Source organism: Acinonyx jubatus, chromosome F2 (genome assembly GCF_027475565.1).
Source record: "Acinonyx jubatus isolate Ajub_Pintada_27869175 chromosome F2, VMU_Ajub_asm_v1.0, whole genome shotgun sequence".
In the NCBI taxonomy this organism is placed as follows: domain Eukaryota; kingdom Metazoa; phylum Chordata; class Mammalia; order Carnivora; family Felidae; genus Acinonyx; species Acinonyx jubatus.
In genome coordinates, this window is record NC_069394.1 from 57845580 (window position 1) to 57852136 (window position 6557).

General features: G+C 36.2%; 1 non-coding gene across 1 annotated transcript; it reads right to left on the minus strand.

Annotated features, from left to right (window-relative positions):
• Positions 1 to 4833: 4833 nt before the first annotated feature.
• Positions 4834 to 4973, minus strand: LOC113600703 (U4 spliceosomal RNA). Its single transcript, XR_003421822.1, has one exon. It is a non-coding gene; the product is annotated as a U4 spliceosomal RNA (small nuclear RNA).
• Positions 4974 to 6557: the final 1584 nt, after the last annotated feature.

A 6557-nucleotide genomic window follows, 5' to 3' on the forward strand; every position in this document is an offset into this window, starting at 1 on the left:
ACTTTCATGGGCTCTGGTAATAAGTTTAATTGAGAAAAGGACCCTAACACAGATGCTTTCTCAGGGAAATAGATATATTCTTTGTTCTATTTCAGGTAATACAGGCAAGGTAGACTTTGGTCATTTTTTGAAAGAATTCTTTTATTTTCAATTATTTATACGCTGTCATTTTCTCCAAAGAATTGAAGATGAACTCCAGAAGGATCTAAATTGTTGTTCCAGCCTGAATGGTATAAGAAGAGAAATATCTGGTCCCCCTATATTGAAGATATATTTACAGAAGCCAGCAGAGTTTCCCATCCTTTCCTCTCCTGATTATACACTTCTAGTGGCATAAATTCACCTGTCTATTAAGGAGCCAGGGTTATGACATTAATCCTCTTCTTTTCCAGATCTCTAGGAGGATGGTAAAGATCTGGCATCTGTAACAGTAAATATAAGAATGCATGTTTTGCAGGCATTATGCTTTTTTCCCAAACTACTTTCAAAGTAGTAACAAGACACATCCTATTGAAAGTTCTTGACATTTATTCTGACTCCTTACTGTTCACAAATATTAGCTGAAAGACTGTATGTTCAGAACTATGATCAGTACTATACAGACTTAAAGAGAAGCAGAAGGCATGCTCTTTTCTTAGAAAAATATAGAACCTAATTGAGACAGCTAAGACATATTTGTAAAAATTTTTTTAAATGTTTATTTATTTCTGAGACAGAGAGAGACAGAGCATGAGTGGAGGAGGGGCAGAGAGAGAGGGAGACACAGAATCTGAAGCAGGCTCCAGGCTCAGAGCTGTCAGCATACAGCCCAACACGGGGCTCGAACTCACAAACCTTGAGATCATGACCTGAGCCGAAGTCAGTCGTTCAACTGACTGAGCCACCCCAACAGCTAAGACATATTTGTGAGAAGTGACTAAGGGAGATAAACATCCCATTATTCTGTGATTTCAAATTAATCAAATTTCTACTTTGGAGCAGTACAAAAACAAATAAGCAGAGTAGGATCAGTCAAAGGAGAGGCTAGTAAAGGCTAGTATTCCACAGATCACTAAGATTATGAAGGAAGGGTTATAAGTTATGCCTAGAATTACGCATAAGACTTGGGGAGAAAGCGAAAATTATTCCAGCTCTACAACTAACATAAATATATTTTCCTATGCTCTACCACTGATTGATATGAATCTTAAACTGTTTGAATTCAACATTTTTACATCATCCTGTAAACATTCTATCATTCTATGGTTTTCTTTCTTGGGGCACCTGGGTGGTTCAGTCAGCAAAGTGTCTGTTTTTGGCTCAGGTCATGATCTTGTGGTTCGTGGTTCAAACCCCGCATTGGGCTCTGTGCTGACAGCTTGGCGCCTGGAGCCTGCTTCAGATTCTGTCTCTGTCTCTGTCTCTGTCTGTGTCTCTGCCCCTCCCCCACTCATGCTTTGTTTCTCTCTCAAAAATAAATATTATACCTCACCAATGGTAAAAAAAAAACGGTATAAAAAACAAGATCATTTCAATTCAGTCCAAATACAATTGCAAAACAAAACAAAATTTCTTATAAGTATCTTTTAAAACTATAGCATTAATCAATAAACTTAGGCCATACATATTTCCTATGATCTCTCTGTTCAGAAGAGAAATAGGAAAAATAAGCCACTAAAGGATAAGCTATAGTTCCTGCTTTCCAAGAGTTTGTTGTTATTTCCATCTGCCAAGAAATCCTCCTCTTTTCTGGGTAATATCAGAACATCCCCACACCTAACTCCCACACACACATACAGACATTGGGGCCTACTTCACAGAACCCTACGTGTTCTGATAGGTGACGATGGGTTGCCAGTCAGAGTACTCTACCCTAGCCTATCCCATTCTCCACTCGAAGAGAGGAACATAACTCAGGCTGGGGCTAATGAGAGTTTTGTATCCGCTTGGTCATAGTGTGCAAGAGATGGGGAAGTGATCCAAACTGGGACAATCCGAGTCTTTCCTTAAATTTCTACAGTAGATGGAAAATAGCTCTTTCCTTTAGAATCATAAACTGGTTAAGATATAAACCCAGACAAGTTACCTACTACTCTGAAATACCTGAGTCAAAAATATATAGAGTCTAGACCAGTGATGGTGGTTGCAGGTGGAGAAAGCTGGAGGAAAAATAAGAGAGAGTGCTAATGCTATTTGAATTCCAAGCTCCAGCCTGTGTTACTGAAATACGCTCTATCTCTGTCTTTCTATGGTTTAGTTATGTAGAGCCAATACATTTACTTCTATATTTAAGCTTTTTGAGTTGGGTTTCTGTCACTTGCAACCAGAAGTTTCATAATACCGAATTCAAGATGTGTGAAAGGATTATAGAATATGAGAATAATACACAACAAAATTCTACAATTAAAATTCAATAAAAGTTCATATGAATAAGGGATATGTGTGGGACAGAACCATAAAAGAAGGAATCATGCAGTACTAAATCCTGTTAAGAATTTTGAATAGAAGATTTTAATGGTAAAATGAAACAGAACTCTTTTTAATGAAAGAGAATTCTGTACTTATGTAAGTACACAAGCAAAGAAATGGAGGTAGAAAGACTATTTAAAATACACATACACATTTCAACTATATACATAACCTTTGGCTGAGAAGTTAGTTCATTTTATCAAATTACCTGAAAATTCATTAATATGAGTCTAATGTGGGATAATAAGTCTTTGAAAGGACATTAAGGCTTTTAGAAGGTTATTGGTCACTGTACTATGGCATATATTAATGTGGTTATTTCAATTCCTCTTAAAATACAATTGAAGGAATGGGTGTTTTGATGAAGTGTCAAGAAGCCAAGAGAAACCGTGACAGTCTTGAGGAAGAAAAAGGAAGGAGAACTTGCCCTAATAATTATCAATACTTATCCTAAAGCTACACTGAGACATTGAGACACTGAAAATATTTGTGCAGCCATAGAAAGATAAGCAGACAACTTGGAATAATGCATTGATTTAAGCATATGTATTCTTTTTAAATTTTTAATAAATAGAATTCTCTAAATTTTTATTTTACCTCATTTAAACTTGGATCTACATGATGTTGTGTCTAATATGGAATGCAGATAAATGGCATTCCTCTTAGCATGTAGAGCTGTGAGAAACCCTTGCTTCTATAGCAAGAACAATAAAACACAGACAAAATTAACAACAACGACAACGACAACAACAACAACAACAGCGTCCCATGCAACTAGTAAAGAACATTGAATATAAGGAAAGTGAATTCAATGAATTGAATTCCAGACAAAATAAGCTCTCCATATGAAAGCAGAGAGCCATGGTGTCAGCTTCCATTACTGGAAGTGGGCATCTAGTCTAGATAGGAATGGACAGAGGAAGGCCCTGTCATTAAAAGAGAGCAGGATGAGAAGGAATCATCTAGGTCTTAGAAAAAAGGATGGGCTGGAAAAACAAAACAGAATCTGAAAAACCCCCAAATACAAAACAAATAGCACTAACAATTGTCCCCTGCCTCCTCCAATGTAAATGTAAATTTCACCCCTCACAAAAAACAAACAGAAAAGAGAAAGGAAGGAAGGAAGGAAGGAAGGAAGGAAGGAAGGAAGGAAGGAAGGAAGGAAGGAAGGAAAAAGAATAAAAAGAAAAAAAGTGGCTTTGGAAAAAACCAGAATGAAATAACAGAACCACATTCAGTCATGGGTTGTTACATGTGTACCCAAGCCAAGGCTTATTTTATTCTGCTTTTTTCCAAAGCCACTTGGTTCAAAAATATCTGAAACTGCAATCCAGCCTCAAATAATAATATGATTGGGGTCCCTGGGTGGCTTACTTGGTTAAGTGACCGACTTGATTTTGGCTCAGGCTATGATCTTGGCATTGAGATAGAGCCCCACATAGGGCCCCTCCTGAGTGTGGAGCCTGCTTGGGATTTCCTCCCTCCCTCTCTCTCTGCTCCTCCCCCACTTGCTTTCTCTCTCTCTCTCTCTCTCTCTCTGTCTCGCTCTCTCAAAATAAATAAGCTTTAAAATAATGATAATAATAATAATAATAATATGATCAAAATGGTAGCAACATGAAAGGTTGGATATTACTCTTATCATGGGCAAAGTCAATTGAATTTAAAGGTATAACCCAACCCCCATTCAACTTAATTTTAGGACGTATCTAAATAATTAGCCCTTCACCCTAAATGTCAGGCAGAGAAAAATGCTTGAATTTTCTGAGAAATACATAAAACTAAATAAAAGAAAATTGTATCTTAATCTCCACTGTTCTATACACAATGCCTAGTAACAAAAGTAACAAAAGAGTAAAGAAGCACAAAAATGTGACTTATAAACATGAAAACAATCCCTATTTCACAATGAAAAAAATATTACCAATATTACCCTACTTAGACATTTTTTTTTTCAACGTTTATTTATTTTTGGGACAGAGAGAGACAGAGCATGAACGGGGGAGGGGCAGAGAGAAAGGGAGACACAGAATCGGAAACAGGCTCCAGGATCCGAGCCATCAGCCCAGAGCCTGACGCGGGGCTCGAACTCACGGAGCGCGAGATCATGACCTGGCTGAAGTCGGACGCTTAACCGACTGCGCCACCCAGGCGCCCCTAGACCTTTTTCAATAAGAGATATTTACTAAGCAGTAGAATGGGCATTTAGATTAGGAATATCTACTCCAGAATATTCACTCTCACCCATTTTTTTTTTTTTAAAGTACACACCACACACAAAAACAAATGCAACCCGTGTTTCTCAGGATAGTAATAAAGGCATAAACCTTTTGATATAGATCATTTATATCAACATTTTGGACAAAAATCTTTCTTTTTTCCCAGTCTCCCTAGAGACTATCAAAAATTGCCAGTGTGTACTATATTTCAAGTCATCATGGTGGGGTATTGGGAAAAGCTTTCAATTAGCAATAATCACGCCTCAGTAAACCTCATTGGCTACGATACTGCCACTCCGCAAAGCTTGGACAAAAATCTTAGGTAGGTGTAGGAAACAAATCTGAAAAACCCCCAAATACAAAACAATATGATTCATATATATGAATCATATATATGATTTCAGTTCTTCCCACACGTATTTGCTTATTTTTTTTTGTATCTTCAGAATTTGATACTTCTAAGGAAGAAATCTCAAGAGAAATTAAAAATATTTTGAACTATTTAAAAGTGAAAACACAGATTACCAACATTTGTGGGACGCAGTAAAAGCAGTGCTTAGAGAGAACTTTATAGCATTTAATGAATATGTTAGAAAAATAGATTTAAAGTCATAATCTAACTCTCCATCTTTGAAGCTAGAATAAGAGGGGAATGTTAAATTCACAGTAAGTAGAAGAAAATAATTTATAAGAATTAGAGTAGAAATCAATGAAATTAAAAACAGGAAATCAATAGAGAAAATGAGTAAAAACAAAAGCTTATTCATTGAAAAGATCAATTAAATTGATAACCCCCTAACCAGATTAAGAAGAAAGAGCACATAGATATCGATATCAATATTAATTAAACAGAAGACATCACCATAGATCCTATGGATATGAAAAAAATAATAAAGGAGTATTATGAATAACTCTATGCCCACAAATTTGTTAACCTAGATGAATGGAACATTTCCTCGAAAAACACAATCTGCCAAAACTGACAAAGGAAATAGACAATTTGAATAGGTCTATACCTATTAAAGGAATTGAATCAATAATTAAAACAGAAAGCATCAGGTCCAGATGTGTTCACTGGTGAATTCTACCACATATTTAAGGAAGAAATTATACAATTTTTCTATATTCTATTTCATAAGATAGAAGCAGAAGAAATACGTCCTAACTCATTCTCTGAGGCAAGTATTACCCTAAAACCAAAACTGGACAAAGACATTACAAGAAGAGAAAACTACAGACCCAATGTCTCTCATGAACATAGATGCAAAATCCTCAACAAAATATTAGTAAATTCAACGCATTAATGCAAAAAATAATTATACACCATGACCAAGTAGGATTTATCCAAGGTATGCAAGATTGGTTTTCAACATGAAAAAATCAATAAATGTGGGGGCACCTGGGTGGCTCAGTAGGTTAAGCATCTGACTTTGGCTCAGGTCATGATCTCATGGTTCATGGGTTTGAGCCCTGTGTTGGGACATGTGCTGACAGTTCAGAGCCTGCAGCCTGCTTTGGATTCTGTGTCTTCCTCTCTCTCCCCTCTCCCCTGTTAATGCTCTGTCTCTCTTTGTCTCTCAAAAATAAATAAACATTGAAAAAAAAATTTTTAAAAAGATCAGTAAATGTAATCCATCACATCAACAGGATAAAAATAAATAAATCCCATGATCATATCAACAGAGGCAGAAAATGCATCTGACAAAATCCAATAGCCATTCATATTAAATACTGTCAGCAAAGTAGAATAGCAGGAGGCTTCCTCAACTTAATAAAGAATATATACAAAAACCCTACAGCTAACATCATACTTAATGTTAAGAAAATAAAAGTTTCCTGGTATGATCAAGAACAAGACAAGGAAGTCCCTTTATACCACTCCTTTCTAAC